General features: G+C 38.0%; 1 long non-coding RNA gene across 1 annotated transcript in view; it reads right to left on the bottom strand.

Annotated features, from left to right (window-relative positions):
- LOC145529440 (uncharacterized) overlaps nt 1-14,629 on the bottom strand; it is a 72,567-nt gene extending 57,938 nt beyond the window's left edge. The window contains exon 1 of the long non-coding RNA XR_014071231.1: nt 14,312-14,629. This is a non-coding gene — a long non-coding RNA (uncharacterized LOC145529440). The remainder of the gene's footprint in view (nt 1-14,311) is intronic.
- Nucleotides 14,630-14,865: the final 236 nt, after the last annotated feature.

Raw genomic sequence — 14,865 nt, 5'->3', positions numbered from 1 at the left:
CATTTTAAGAAATATTTATAAAGTTTCTAAGTGCTAAGTCACTTCAGTCATGTCCAACTCGAGATCCCATGGACTGTAGCCTGCCAGAGTCTCTGTCTGTGGGATTCTCCTGGCATGAATACTGGAGTGCGTTGCCATTTCCTTCTCCAGAGGATCTTCCCAACCCAGGGATCAAACCCATATCTCTTATGTCTTCTGCATTGGCAGGGGGATTCTTTACCACTAGTGCCACCTGGGAAGCCCTCATGAAGTTTCTAAATATATATACAAATGGAATTTTTATCTAACAGGATTAAACTAGAAAATTAATTGAAAAACAGAACACGTATATAGGCATACCTTGGAAATATTGCAGGTTTGGTTCTAGACCCCCACAATAAAGCAAACGTAGGAAAAGAAAGTCATATGAATTTTTTGGTTTTCCGTGCATATAAAATTATGGTGCACTATGCTGTGGTATGTTATGTGTGCAATAGCACTGTATCTAAAAAAGCAATGCACACACCTTAGTTTAAAAGAATAAAACTGACACCAAATTTTAGAGCATAGAAAATTTTTTTTGTTTTATTTCAATCTTCCAAGTCTCACACTAATTTCTATCATGTGTATGCTTATTCAGTCATGTCTAAATCTTTGTGATCCAATGGACTGCAGCCCACCAGGCTCCTCTGTCCATGGGATTTTCCAGGCAAGAATACTGGAGCAGGTTGTCATTTCTTACTCCAGAGGAACATTCCAGATCAGGAATTGAACCTGTGTCTCCTGCATTGGCAGGCAGATTCTTTATTAGCACAGTTCCTATCATAGCTGACCATATTTTGAACCTAAAGAGGATTTTTTCAAAGTATTATTCCAACTTTGGTAGGTTTGTAGAATACAAAGTCACCACAGCATCTAATGTTTAGAAATCATATTGGGATTTTCATGATAAAGTAAAATAATAATAAATTGTAAGTTGATCTTGGAGGTGCTATTCTATTGAACTGCTATGAATTTTAAAAACATTGATTCTGTATCTGGTTTTACAGACACTCTTTAAATAGCATCTAATTAACTTTTCCTTCCTCACACTAAAAATAATTACTTTATTCCTTTGTCTTTCCTTACAGCATTGGCCATGACCGTTAAGTATTACAGTACTAACCATATTCTTCAGCACTGATCAAGCTCATGTTAAGTAATCATGATAGGGGTAAACCTTCTCTCATTCTTAAGCTTAAAAAGAATATGTTTTAAAAGTCTTGAGATAGAGTACTAACCTACATTAGCTGTTAGTACTAAATGTGTTCACAAGTGTTCTTAAAAAGTCAGAGGGAGTCAGGAGGAGACGCAAGTACAGAAGAGAAATATCCATTACACCTGATTTGCAAATGCACTTGGTGGCTCAGATGGTAAAGAATCTGCCTGCAATGTGGGAGACCTGGGTTTGATCCCTGGGTTGAGAAGATCCCCTGGAGAATGGAATGGAAACCCACTCCAGTATTCTTGCCAGGAGAATTCCATGGACAGAGGAGCCTGGTGGGCTATAGTCTGGGGGGTTGCAAAGAGTCAAGCATCACTATGAACAAAGCTAGTGGAGATGATGGAATTCCAGCTGAGCAATTTCAAACCCTAAAAGATGATGCTGTGAAAGTACTGCACTCAATATGCCAGCAAATTTGGAAAATTCAGCAGTGGCCACAGGACTGGAAAAATCAGTTTTCATTTCAATCCCAAAGAAAGGCGATGTAAAAGAATGTTAAAACTACCACACAACTGTACTCATTAAAATGCTAGCAAAGTAATGCTCAAAATCCTCCATGACCCACCTCCCAGAATATTGGAAATAAAAGCAAAAATAAACAAAAGGGACCTAATCAAAATTAAAAGCTTTTGCACAACAAAGGAAACTATAAGCAGGGTGAAAAGACAGCCTTCAGAATGGGAGAAAATAAGAGCAAACGAAGCAACAGATAAACAATTAATCTCAAAAATATACAAGCAACTCCAGCAGCTCAATTCCAGAAAAATAAACGACCCAATCAAAAAATGGGCCAAAGAACTAAACAGACATTTCTCCAAAGAAGACATACAGATGGCTAACAAACACATGAAAAGATGCTCAACATCACTCATTATCAGAGAAATGCAAATCAAAACCACAATGAGGTACCATTTCACGCCCGTCAGAATGGTTGCTATCCAAAAGTCTACAAGCAATAAATGCTGGAGAGGGTGTGGAGAAAAGGGAACCCTCTAACGCTGTTGGTGGGAATGCAAACTAGTACAGCCACTATGGAGAACAGTGTGGAGATTCCTTAAAAAACTGGGAATAGAACTGACATATGACCCAGCAATCCCACAGCTGGGCATACACACTGTGGAAACTAGAACAGAAAGAGACAGGTGTACCCCAATGTTCATTGCAGCACTGTTTATAATAGCCAGGACATGGAAGCGACCTAGATGTCCATCAGCAGACGAATGGATAAGGAAGCACTGGGACATATACACAATGGAATATTACTCAGCCATTAAAAAGAATACATTTGAATCAGTTCTATTGAGATGAATGATACTGGAGCCCATTATACAGAGTGAAGTAAGCCAGAAAGAAAAAACACCAATACAGTATACTAATGCATATATATGGAATTTGAAAGATGCTAATGATAACCCTATATGCAAGACAGGATAAGAGACACAGATGCATAGAACAGTCTTATGGACTCTGAGGGAGAAGGTGTGGGTGGGATGTTCTGAAAGAATAGCATCGAAACATGTATATTATCATATGTGAAACAGAACACCATTCCAGGTTCGATGCATGAGACAAATGCTCAGGGCTGGGGCAGTGGGATGACCCAGAGGGATGCCATGGGGAAGGAGGTGGGGTGGGGGTTCAGGATGGGGAACACATGTAAACCCATGGCTGATTCATGTCAATGTATGGAAAAAACCACTACAATAGTGTAAAGTAATTAGCCCCCAACTTAAATAAATAAATTTATTAAAAGAAAAAAAAAATTCTCCAAGAAGGCTTCAATAGTATATGAACTGAGAACTTCCAGATGTCCAAGCTGGATTTAGAAAAAGCAGAAGAGCCAGAGATTAACTTGCCAATATCTTTCAGTTCACAGAAAAAGCAAGAGAATTCCAGGAAAACATCTACTTCTGCTTTCTTGGCTACACTAAAGCCTTTGGCTATGTGGATCAACAAATTGTGGAAAATTCTTAAAGAGATGGGAATACCATCCACCTGACCTTCCTCCAGAGAAATCTGATTGCAGGTCAAGAAACAACAGTTAGAACTGGACATGGAACAACAGGCTGGTCCCAAAGGGGGAAAGGGTGATGTAAAGGCTGTATATTGTCACCCTGCTTATTTAACCTATATGCAAAGTTCAGTTCTGTTCCATCACTCAGTCTTGTCTGACTCTTTGTGACCCCATGGACTGCAGCACAGCAGGCCTCCCTATCCATCACTAACTCCTGGAGTTTACTTAAACTCATGTCCATCGAGTCGGTGATGCCATCCAGCCATCTCATTCTCTGTCATTCCCTTCTTCTCCTGCCCCCAATCCTTCCCAGCATCAGGGTCTTTTCCAATGAGTCAGCTCTTCGAATCAGGTGGCCAAAGTATTGGAGTTTCAGCCTCAGCATCAGTCCTTCCAATGAACACCCAGGACTGATCTCTTTATGATGGACTGGTTGGATCTCCTTGCAGTCCAAGGGACTGTCAAGAGTCTTCAACACCACAGTTCAAAACCATCAATTCTTTGGCACTCAGCTTTCTTTATAGTCCAACTCTCACATCCATACATGACTACTGGAAAAACCATAGCTTTGACTAGATGGACCTTTGTTGGCAAAGTAATGTGTGTGCTTTTTAATATGCTGTCTATGTTGGTCATAACTTTTCTTCCAAGGAGCAAGCACCTTTTAATTTCATGGCTTCAGTCACCATCTGCAGTGATTTTGGAGCCCCCAAAAATAAAGCCTGTCACTGTTTCCATTGTTTTCCCATCCATTTGCCATGAAGTGATGGAATCAGATGCCATGACCTTAGTTTTCTGAGTGTTGAGCTTTAAGCCAACATTTTCACTCTCTTCTTTCACTTTAATCAAAAAGGTCTTTAGTTCTTCTTCGCTTTCTGCCATAAGGGTGGTGTCATCTGCATATCTGAGGTTATTGATATTTCTCCAAGCAATCTTTGATTCCAGCTTGAGCTTCATTCAGCCCAGTGTTTGTCATGATTTACTCTGCATATAAGTTAAATAAGCAGAGTGACAATATACAGCCTTGACATACTCCTTTCCCCTAGCTTTGTTCATAGTGATGCTTCCTAAGGCCCACTTGACTTCACATTCCAGGATGTCTGGCTCTAGGTGAGTGACCACACCATCGTGATTATCTGGGTCGTGAAGATCTTTTTGTACAGGTCTTCTGTATATTCTTGCCACCTTTGTTAATATCTTTTGCTTCTGTTAGGTCCTTACCATTTCTGTCCTTTATTGAGCCCATCTTTGCATGAAATGTTCCCTTGGTATCTCTAATTTTCTTGAAGAGCTCTCTAGTCTTTCCCATTCTGTTGTTTTCCTCTATTTCTTTGCACTGATCACTTAGGAAGACTTTCTTATCTATCCTTGCTATTCTTTGGAACTCTGCATTCAAATGTATATATCTTTCCTTTTCCCCTTTGCCTTTCATTTCTCTTCTTTTCATAGTTATTTGTAAGGCCTCCTCAGACAACCATTTTGCCTTTTCCCACTTCTTTTTCTGGGGGATGGTCTTGGTCCCTGCCTCCTGTACAATGTCACAAACATTTGTCCATAGTTCTTCTGGCACTCTGTCTATAAGATCTAATGCTTTGAATCTATTTCTCACTTCCACTGTATAATTGTAACAGATTTTATTTAGGTCATATCTGAATGGACAGGGAAGCCTGGTGTGCTGCAGTCTATGGGGTCGCAAACAGTTGGACATGACTGAGCAACTGAACTGAACTGAATGGTGTAGTGGTTTTCCCTACTTTATTCAACTTAAGTCTGTATTTGGCAATAAGGAATTCATGATCTGAGCCACAGTCAGCTACCAGTCTTGATTTTGCTGACTGTATAGAGCTTCTCCATCTTTGGCTGCAAAGAATATAAACAATCTGATTTCAGTATTGACCATCTGGTGATGTACATTTGTAGAGTCTTCTCTTGTGTTTTTAGAAAAGGGTGTTTGCTATGACCAGTGCATTCTCTTGGCAAAACTCCATTAGCCTTTGCCCTGCTCATTCTGTACTTCAAGGCCAAATTTGCCCGTTACTCCAGGTATTTCTTGACTTTCTACTATTGCATTACAGTTCACTATAACAAAAAGGACATCTTTTGTTCGTTGTTAGTTATAGAAGATCTTATAGGTCTTCATAGAACCATTCAACATCAGCTTCTTCAGCATTACTGGTTGGATTACTGTGATATTGAATGGTTTGCCTTGGAAACAAACAGAGATCATTCTGTCATTTTTGAGATTGCATCCAAATACCGCATTTCAGACTCTTTTGTTGACCATGATGGCTACTCCAATTCTTCTAAGGGATTCTTGCCCACAGTAGTAGATATAATGGCCATCTGAATTAAATTCACCCATTCCAGTCCATTTTAGTTCGCTGATTCCTAAAATGTTGATGTTCACTCTTGCCATCTCCTGTTTGACCATTTCCAATTTGCCTTGATTCATGGACCTAATATTCCAGGTTCCTATGTGATATTGCTCTTGACAGCATCGGACTTTACTTTCATCATCAGTCCCATCCATCATTGGGTGTTGTTTTTTCTTTGGTTCCATCTCTTCATTCCTTCTGGAGTTGTTTTTTTTTCCCCCCGATCTCCAGTAGCATATTGGGTACCTACCGACCTGAGGAGTTCATCTTTCATTGTCCTATCTTTTTCGCTTTTCATACTGTCCATTGGGGTTCTCAAGGCAAGAATACTGAAGTGGTTTGCCATTTCCTTCTCCAGTTATATTCAAAGTGCATCATTTGAAATGCAGGGCTGGATGAAGCACAAGCTGGAATCAGGATTTCTGGGGGAATACATAACCTCTGATATTCAGATGACACCACCCTTATGGCAGAAAGCAAAGAGGAACTTAGAGTCTCTTGATGAAGGTGAATGAGGAGAGTGAAAAAGCTGGTTTGAAACACAACATTAAAAATAAAGGACAGGGAAGCCTGGCGTGTTGCAGCCCTTGGGGTTGCAAAGAGTCGCACATGACTGAGTGACTGAACAACATCCATTACACCTGTAACCTGCCTTCACTGTTCAAGCTCACCTTGTTTTTACAAAAGCGTGTATGTGTTCCAAGTTTCACTTAACCTAAACAATAGGATGCCTGCCTAAGCTGTTTTCCAGGAACTTGGAATCAGCTCTGTCAAGTCTGAGCTCAAGCCATTTAAGACAGGTTAAGGCCACTGCCCTCCAACTGGCTATATGCCAGTTCAGTTCAATTCAGTTCAGTTGCTCAGTTGTGTCCGACTCTTTGGAACCCCATGAATTGCAGCACGCCAGACCTCCCTGTCCATCACCAACTCCCGGAGTCTACCCAAACCCATGTCCATCGAGTCAGTGATGCCATCCAACCATCTCATCTTCTGTCGTCCCCTTCTCCTCCTGCCCCCAATCCTTCCCAGCATTAGGGTCTTTTCCAATAAGTCAACTCTTTGCATCAGGTGGCCAAAGTATTGGAGTTACAGCTTCAACATCAGTCCTTCCAATGAACACCCAGGATTGATCTCCTTTAGGATGGACTGGTTGGATCTCCTTGCAGTCCAAGGGACTCTCAAGAGTCATCTCCAACACCACAGTTCAAAAGCATCAGTTTTGCGGTGCTCAGCTTTCTTCACCATCCAACTCTCACATCCATACATGACCACTGGAAAAACCATAGCCTTGACTAGACGGACTTTTGTTGGCAAAGTAATGTCTCTGCTTTTAAATATGCTATCTAGGTTGGCCATAACCTTCCTTCCAAGGAGGAAGCGTCTTTTAATTTCATGGCTGCAATCACCATCAGCAGTGATTTTGGAGCCCAAAAAGTAAAGTCTGACACTGTTTCCACTGTTGCCCCATCTATTTCCCATGAAGTGATGGGACCAGATGCCATGATCTTAGTTTTCTGAACATTGAGTTGTAAGCCACCTTTTTCACTCTCCTCTTTCACTTTCATCAAGAGGCTCTTTAGTTCTTCTTCACTTTCTGCAACAAGGGTGGTGTCATCTGCATATCTGAGGTTATTGATATTTCTCCCAGCAATCTTGATTCCAGCTTGTGTTTCTTCCAGCCCAGCGTTTCTCATGATGTACTCTGCATATAAGTTAAATAAGCAGGGTGACAATATACAGCCTTAATGCACTCCTTTTTCTATTTGGAACCAGTCTGTTGTTCCATGTCCAGTTCTAACTGTTGCTTCCTGACTTGCATACAGGTTTCTCAAGAGACAGGTCAGATGGTCTGGTGTTCCCATCTCTTTCAGAATTTTCCACAGTTTATTGTGATCCACACAGTCAAAGGCTTTGGCATAGTCAATAAAGCAGAAATAGATGTTTTTCTGGAACTCTCTTGCTTTTTTGATGATCCAACAGATGTTGGCAATTTGATATCTGGTTCCTTTACCTTTTCTAAATCCAGCTTGAACATCTGGAAGTTCGGGGTTCACGTATTGTTAAAGCCTGGCTTGGAGAATCTTGAGCATTACTTTACTAGCATGTGAGATGAGTACAATTGTGCGGTAGTTTGAGCATTCTTTTGCATTGCCTTTCTTTGGGATTGGAGTGAAAACTGACCTTTTCCAGTCCTGTGGTCACTGCTGAGTTTTCCAAATTTGTTGGCATTTTGAGTGCAGCCCTTTCACAGCATCATCTTTTAGGGTTTGAAATTGCTCAGCTGGAATTCCATTACCTCTACTAGCTTTGTTCGTAGACTTGCTTCCTAAGGCCTACTTGACTTCACATTCCAGGATGTCTGGCTCTAGTTGATTGATCCTACCATCGTGGTCATCTGGGTCATGAAGATCTTTTTTGTATAGTTCTTCTTGTATTTGTGCCTCTTTTTCTTAATATTTTTTGCTTCTGTTAGGTCCATACTATTTCTGTCCTTTATTGTGGCCATCTTTGCATGCAATGTTCCCTTTGTGTCTCTGATTTTTTGAAGTGATCTCTAGTCTTTCCCATTCTTCTGTTTTCCTCTATTTCTTTGCATTGATCAGTGAGAAAGGCTTTCTTATCTCTCCTTGGTTATTCTTTGGAACTCTGCATTAAGATGGGTATATCTTTCCTTTTGTCTTTGCATTTAGCTTGTGTCTACATAATTGTGTTACAATTGTGTCTACATAAATATATATTCATATATTCCACTATTTTGTCTAAAGACCTTTTGTATTTTTTGTCTAAAGAAGGTTAATATTTAAAGGAATGAAATCATAGGAATTACAGAATATATTACAAATTCTTACAAGTGTTATTCTTCCCCAAAGTTCCCAAAATAGGAATTTATATTACCATACCAAAAATACTGTATTCTAGAGTTTCAAGAACTAAGTCTCCTGTATTCCCCTTATTACTCAAAAAGAGTAGAGAGATAGCAGGTCAGGTTAATGGAAATTTCTTCTTTTTATTAATAGATATAGAGGAGGTGACATTTTCCCTCCACCTCTTTGGGTGTTTGACTGGGACCAATAATTAAGATGACATAAGATAGGTTAACAAGAGAAAAGTATACTAATTTAAGTTTTATATGATAGCAGAATCCTCATAATGAAGACTCAAAGAAATGGCAAAATTAAACGCTTTTAAGTTAAGGTTGAACAAAGAGAGAATTGTGGAGATGTAACTAAACTATGTGGGGAAACTGAAGGAAGAGAATAATTATTTTAGCAATATCTCTGTACAGAATTTTCTCTTGAGTCTGACTCCCTGTTGAAGAAAGTTTCTCTTTTCTTGGTACAGGGAGGGGACCTTTCACATGGAGTTCTTATCTCCTCTTTTCACAAAGAAAAGAGGAGATTAGAATGTTCTTCTAGCATCTGCTATTTTTCAAGTACCTTCAGCTCAAAATAATATTATGTCAAAGTGTCACATTTTTGGATGGTGTATTCTGCCACCCTTGATAAGCTAATTGGAGAAAGTGGTTCCAAATCTGAGTATCTGAATATATATCAACATCTTGAAGTCCAGAAAAGCCCATCCTAGAAAAATATTGGTATAAAAGACTAGATACATTTATACAGGCTTACATTGTCACAGAGTGTAGAGTAGAGGAAAAACAAAAGAGAAAAAGAACTCTTGTGAGTTTGTCGTTTATTTTTTCTGAATTTATTTTTTATCACCCAACTTACCTATATTGTGCCTTCAAGTTCAGTCATATCCAACTCTTTGTGACCCCCTGGACTATAGCCTGCCAGAATCCTCTGCCCATGGGATTTTCCAAGTAAGAATACTGGAGAAGGTTGCCATTCCCTTCTCTAGGGCATCTTCCTGAGCCAGGGATTGAACCCACATCTCTTGCATCTTCTGCACTAGCAGCTGGATTATTTAACACTGAGCCACCTGGGAAGCCCATCTTATGCAATTAGTGACAACCTATATTCTGACTTCACTCTGACTCCTTTCTCAGTTTTCCCAAAGCTTCATGTTTCCACCCTACTGGGGTTTGAGGCCAGAAACTTGTATGATCCTGGGTAAGTTAGTTTATTTCTCTATGTCTTGATTTTTATCTGTAAACTGAGAAAACTTGTGCATCCCACCTCATATGTTGTAATAAAAAATAAATGAAGTAACCTATGTAGAAATTTGAAAATTTGAATGATATAAGGTAAGTACTCAATTTTAGCACTATTACTATTATAATTTCTTCCTCTATTTTCACCTTCCAATTAAAAGGACTGAATGGTTTCTATTTGCTAAATTTCAGCTAAATAAAAGAAATGAATATATCATATTTTTATGTTAGTAAACATGTCTTTTAGATGAAAATGGGCTTCAGTAAATGCTTTAGGGCTTAAACAATTTCAGAGCAAGAACATGATTACTGATGAAACTTCACTGCAAATCACCACCAATACCCATCTGAAACTGATAGCTATATTTTAAAGAACAGGTACCACTAGAAATAATAAAACTAATTCATCTTCTTAGTTGAGATATTGGGGAAACAAAATATATAAACAATTGTTAGGAGATAGTCCACTTCCCAGACTTGAATAAGTATCACAGTTTTTATTTATTTTAAAGATTTCTTTTTGATGTGGTCCATTTTTAAAGTCTTCATTGAATTTGCTACAATATTGCTTCGGTTTTATGTTTTAGCTTTTTGGCCACTAGGCTTATGGGATCTTTAGTTCCTTAGTAACTAAAGAATATCTTAATGAGGGTGAAGGAGGAGAGTGAAAAAGCCAGCTTAAAGCTAAACATTAATAAAACAAAACTAAGATCATGGCATCCAGCCCCATCATTTCATGGCAAATAGAAGGGAAAAAGGTGGAATCAGAGATGGATTTCCTCCTCTTGGGCTCTAAAATCACTGCAGATAGTGGCTGCAGCCATGAAATTAAATGATTGCTTCCTGGCAGGAAATAAATGACAAAAAAAAAAAAAAGAAAGTGTGTTGTAAAGCAAAACATCATTTGCCAACAAAGGTCTGGAAAGTCAAGGCTATGGTCTTTCCAGTTGTCACATATGGCTGTGAGGGCTGAACCATAAAGAAGGCAGAGTGCTGAAGAATTAATGTCTTTGAACCATGGTGCTGGAGAAGACTCTTGAGAGTCCCTTGGACATCAAGGAGGTCAAACCAGTCAATCTTAGAAAAAATAAACACTGAATACTCATTGGAAGGACTGATGCTAAAGCTGAAGCTGAAGCTCCAATATTTTGGTCACCTGATGTGAACAGCTGACTCATTGGAAAAGACTCTGATGCTGGGAAAAATTGAAGGCAGAAGGAGAAGAGGATGTCAGAGGATGAGATGGCTGGATGGCATCACTGATGCAATGGACATGAACTTGGGCAACTCCAGGAGATAGTGAGGGTCAGGGAAAACTGACATACTGCAGTCCAGCGGGTCGCAAAGAGTCATACATGACTGGACAACAGAACAACAACAGCAACATATGGGATCTTAGCTCCTTGACCAGTATCAACCCACATCCTCTGCATTAGAAGATGAAGTCTTAACCACTGGACTGCCAGAGAAGTCTCAGTTATCTCAAATTTTAGAGTTGACATCTGAAAGCAACTTTTCTGGAAGTACAGAAAGCATTAATGAGTTTTCACTTAGCATCTTAGTAACCCAGAGAAATGTTTTCAGCCTTTCAACATTTGCACGTTACAAAGATTCTGGCAAGGTTATAAGCCAAGCAGAGAGGGTGCTGCTGTGCCAGGCTGTTTATTTAGTGGACTATATTGTCCATATGGTCATAATTATCTTAGAATTATTTTTTTCCAATTACCTGGCTTCATGAAAATTATATCTTAAAATAAAAGCAGGATAAATCTTTTCAAAAAGTGTAATACAGATTTGTAAATAATCATGCCTTCCTTCTTCTATTGCCCCATGTATTTGTCCTTTCTTTGGGGTCATTTTCCTATCAACTACACCCTCTAGGATTCATTTGGATTCTTGTTTCTCTTCAAACTAAGCTATTCTGCATGAACTTAGTATCTGTTCTGTGCTCAAGAATTAGAAGTCTTCCTGCATATAATAAATGTGTCAGTTCTATATAAAGTTGTAGTAACTACAATGCACGTGTATCACTTTTTCAAGCATGTTGCTAATCTTATTTTATATATTTTCTTATGTAGTAATCACAAGTGCAAAGATATCTTATTTTTAATCATATGAAACTGTCATTCCCTTAAATAAAAAGTTATTTAATGCTGGTAGTTCATGTGTCTCACTTAATATTATTATGGAAGTTTCAAAAATATGGAAGTAGATGCTTATAGCTAAATTTCTCACAGTCACTTAAGTAAACTGTTCATTCTAAATACAGATAAAAGCTCATGGTCTCTAGATCATTATGAGCAATGACAAACTATTCCCAGTTTAATCACATGAAATATTTTGTTACCTGCAATATTTAAATATTTAGTAAACTTAGTGCTGCTAGTAGTAGAGAATCCACCTGCTAATGCAGGAGACGTAAGAGACATGGGTTTGATCCCTGGGTCAGGAAGATCCCCTGGAGTTGGAAATTGTAACCCACTCCAATATTCTTGTCTGGAAAAATTTCCTGGACAGAGGAGCTTGGCAGGCTACAATCCATGGAGTCACAGAGTCGAACACAACTAAATGCAAACACACAACAACGATTACACTCTTATAGGAACGTCCACTAAGTATATAGTCTGCATAGTAGACAGAATAATAGCTTCCTTAAGAAGTCCAAACCTTAATCTCCAGGACCTGTGAATTTGTTATTTTACATGGAAAATGAGACTTTGCAGGTGTGATTAAATTAAGGGTCTTCCATGGGGAAATATGACTTCCCTGGTGGCTCAGTGGTAAAGAATTAGCCTGCCAATGCAGTACCTGGGTTGGATTCCTGGATCAGGAAGATCCCCAGAAAAGGAAATGGCAATCCCCCCCAGTATTGTGGCCTAGGAAATCCCACGGACAGAGGAGTCTGGTGGACTACAGTCCTTGGGGTCTTGAAAGAGCTGGACAATTTAGCAACTAAACAATAACAACAACCACAACAATGGGGAAATTACCCTGGATTATCTGAGTGGGCTCAATGAAATCATAGGGTGTTTGTTAGAGGGAAACGAACAAAAGACAGAGCAAAAGTTAATTAATAATAGAAGCAGAGAGAAAGAGAGTGGTTGAAAGATGATACACTACTGGCTTTGAAGATTGAGGATGAGGCTATAAGCCAAGGAAGTCAGATGGCCTCTAGAAGCTAGAAATGATACGGAAACTGATTTTCTGTTGCAGTATAAAAGGAATAGTTCTGACCTCCAGAACTGTAAGAGAATATATGTGTTGTTTCAAACGCAATCTTGTGGTAATTTGTTACAGCTGCTATACAGCTGGTATAATTTATAGTCTGCTTATTCTAAATTTATATATTGATTTATAGGCACATTGAGATATTAAATTTTATCACTTGAATTCAATAGCCCACTGTATGATACTATGACACAGATTCCTATAAAAAGATGTATAAAAATACATTTGAAGGTTAGACTAAGTGTTCAAGTTTAATAACATAAATTACTTTTAGTTCAATTTATCCTCCTTGAGAGATTTACAATTAAAGGAAACAAAATTTTCAAACTGAAGTCACCATTTCTAGTAGGCTTCAGTGCAGATCTGCTTGAATAGATATAAGCAAGAGACTATTCAAGCAGTTAATTTATTGGTATAGTTCTTTTCTTTGTACTTTGAAGGCTTGTACTGGAAGGTGCAAAATATGTGGGTCTGATAAAGTGGCTTGAATAAATAATGGAAATAAATTATGGTGAGAAAGAATTAATCTCCCATAGATTGACATAACCTTAGATGCAAGGGATATTTCTCTTTTATTTATATGCAAATTAGATGTTCCACTTGAGTTTTAAGAATTTCTTAGTTATTTAACTGGTATTTCTTATGTTATCTGGCAATATCTAAATAAGAAAAGAGGAACATACTGTGTTTATTCATTCATTTTAACACTGATCAATTTTGCATCTGGTACAGAAATTTGCTTAGGATCTGTTTTACTGCTTAACAAGCTTTCTCAATTTCTTCTTCAACACCCCAGAATCCTGACATTTTATCAATATATTTACCTTAGTCTTCCATTAAAAATTCTTCATATTATCAAAAATATTCTGTCTCTACTGTCTCTCTCTCACACTTTCATGCCCTTAACATATGGTGTAATAGTGACAAGTTGTACATTTTCTCATAGATTTTCATTTTTCTTTTTAGATCTTTTCTGAATAAAACCATTTCTTTTGCATGCCATGCTCAAGCTGAACTTAGAAAATCACTAAAGCTCTAACAGGAAATAACAGTAGAAACAGTCTACTAATAAATATTTGTGAGAGTAAATAAATGGATTACAAATATCATGAAGCTAATATAGAACAGAATTCAAAAACTTGCTAGTCATAAGGTATAGGTTTCTGGGAGCAAATTTATATATACTTGGTTGGGGTCTGGATTCAGCTTAAACTAACTGGTTTACAAAAGAAAACTAGAATATCCCCATGGGAATCATGGAATTAATATTGTTGCTTTTGACTTAGCTTTGATCTATAAATATACATACATATTTTCAACAAGATTCTCTAACTCACATCCTCTCCAGAATGTTCAGAAACGTCAATATTCAAATAATGCCCATGAATCATATCCGTGAAGTGTTGTTTTTTCTTTACAAGCTGAAGATGCTGCTAATGAAAAAAGTGTTCTTATGCCAGGTGCATCTTCATATTCATGACACATACTTTTCCTCTGGCTCACTTCATGTATAAAAATACAAAGATGTGTCCATGGACTTGAAAACTATGCATATTAATCCATTATATCACTTTTTCTGTGAGCTTTACCAGAGTTTATATTTTCCTGGTATGATATTCTCACCAATCATACTCCAGAATTCTGTTTTTAATACTGAAGAAGTTTCCCTAGTATTCTATTTGTGATGTAATGCCTCTAGAACAATCTGAGAAGTTCACTTAATATTTATGTTTTCAGCACTTAGTTCTAAAACAACTTTTAAAAATATGTTTACTAAAATATACAACACTGAAAAATAAAACCAATTCAAATATATGATTTAATCAAATATTATAAGGCAACTATCGTCAGGTCAAGGAAAATAAATCAGTCAGCCACTTCACATGCTATC

The sequence above is a fragment of the Giraffa tippelskirchi genome, chromosome 12 (genome assembly GCF_054371585.1).
Source record: "Giraffa tippelskirchi isolate mGirTip1 chromosome 12, T2T-mGirTip1v1.2.pri, whole genome shotgun sequence".
NCBI classification, from domain to species: Eukaryota; Metazoa; Chordata; class Mammalia; order Artiodactyla; family Giraffidae; genus Giraffa; species Giraffa tippelskirchi.
Note: the sequence above shows the minus strand (reverse complement) of the source record. Positions and strands in the feature narration are given on the sequence as shown.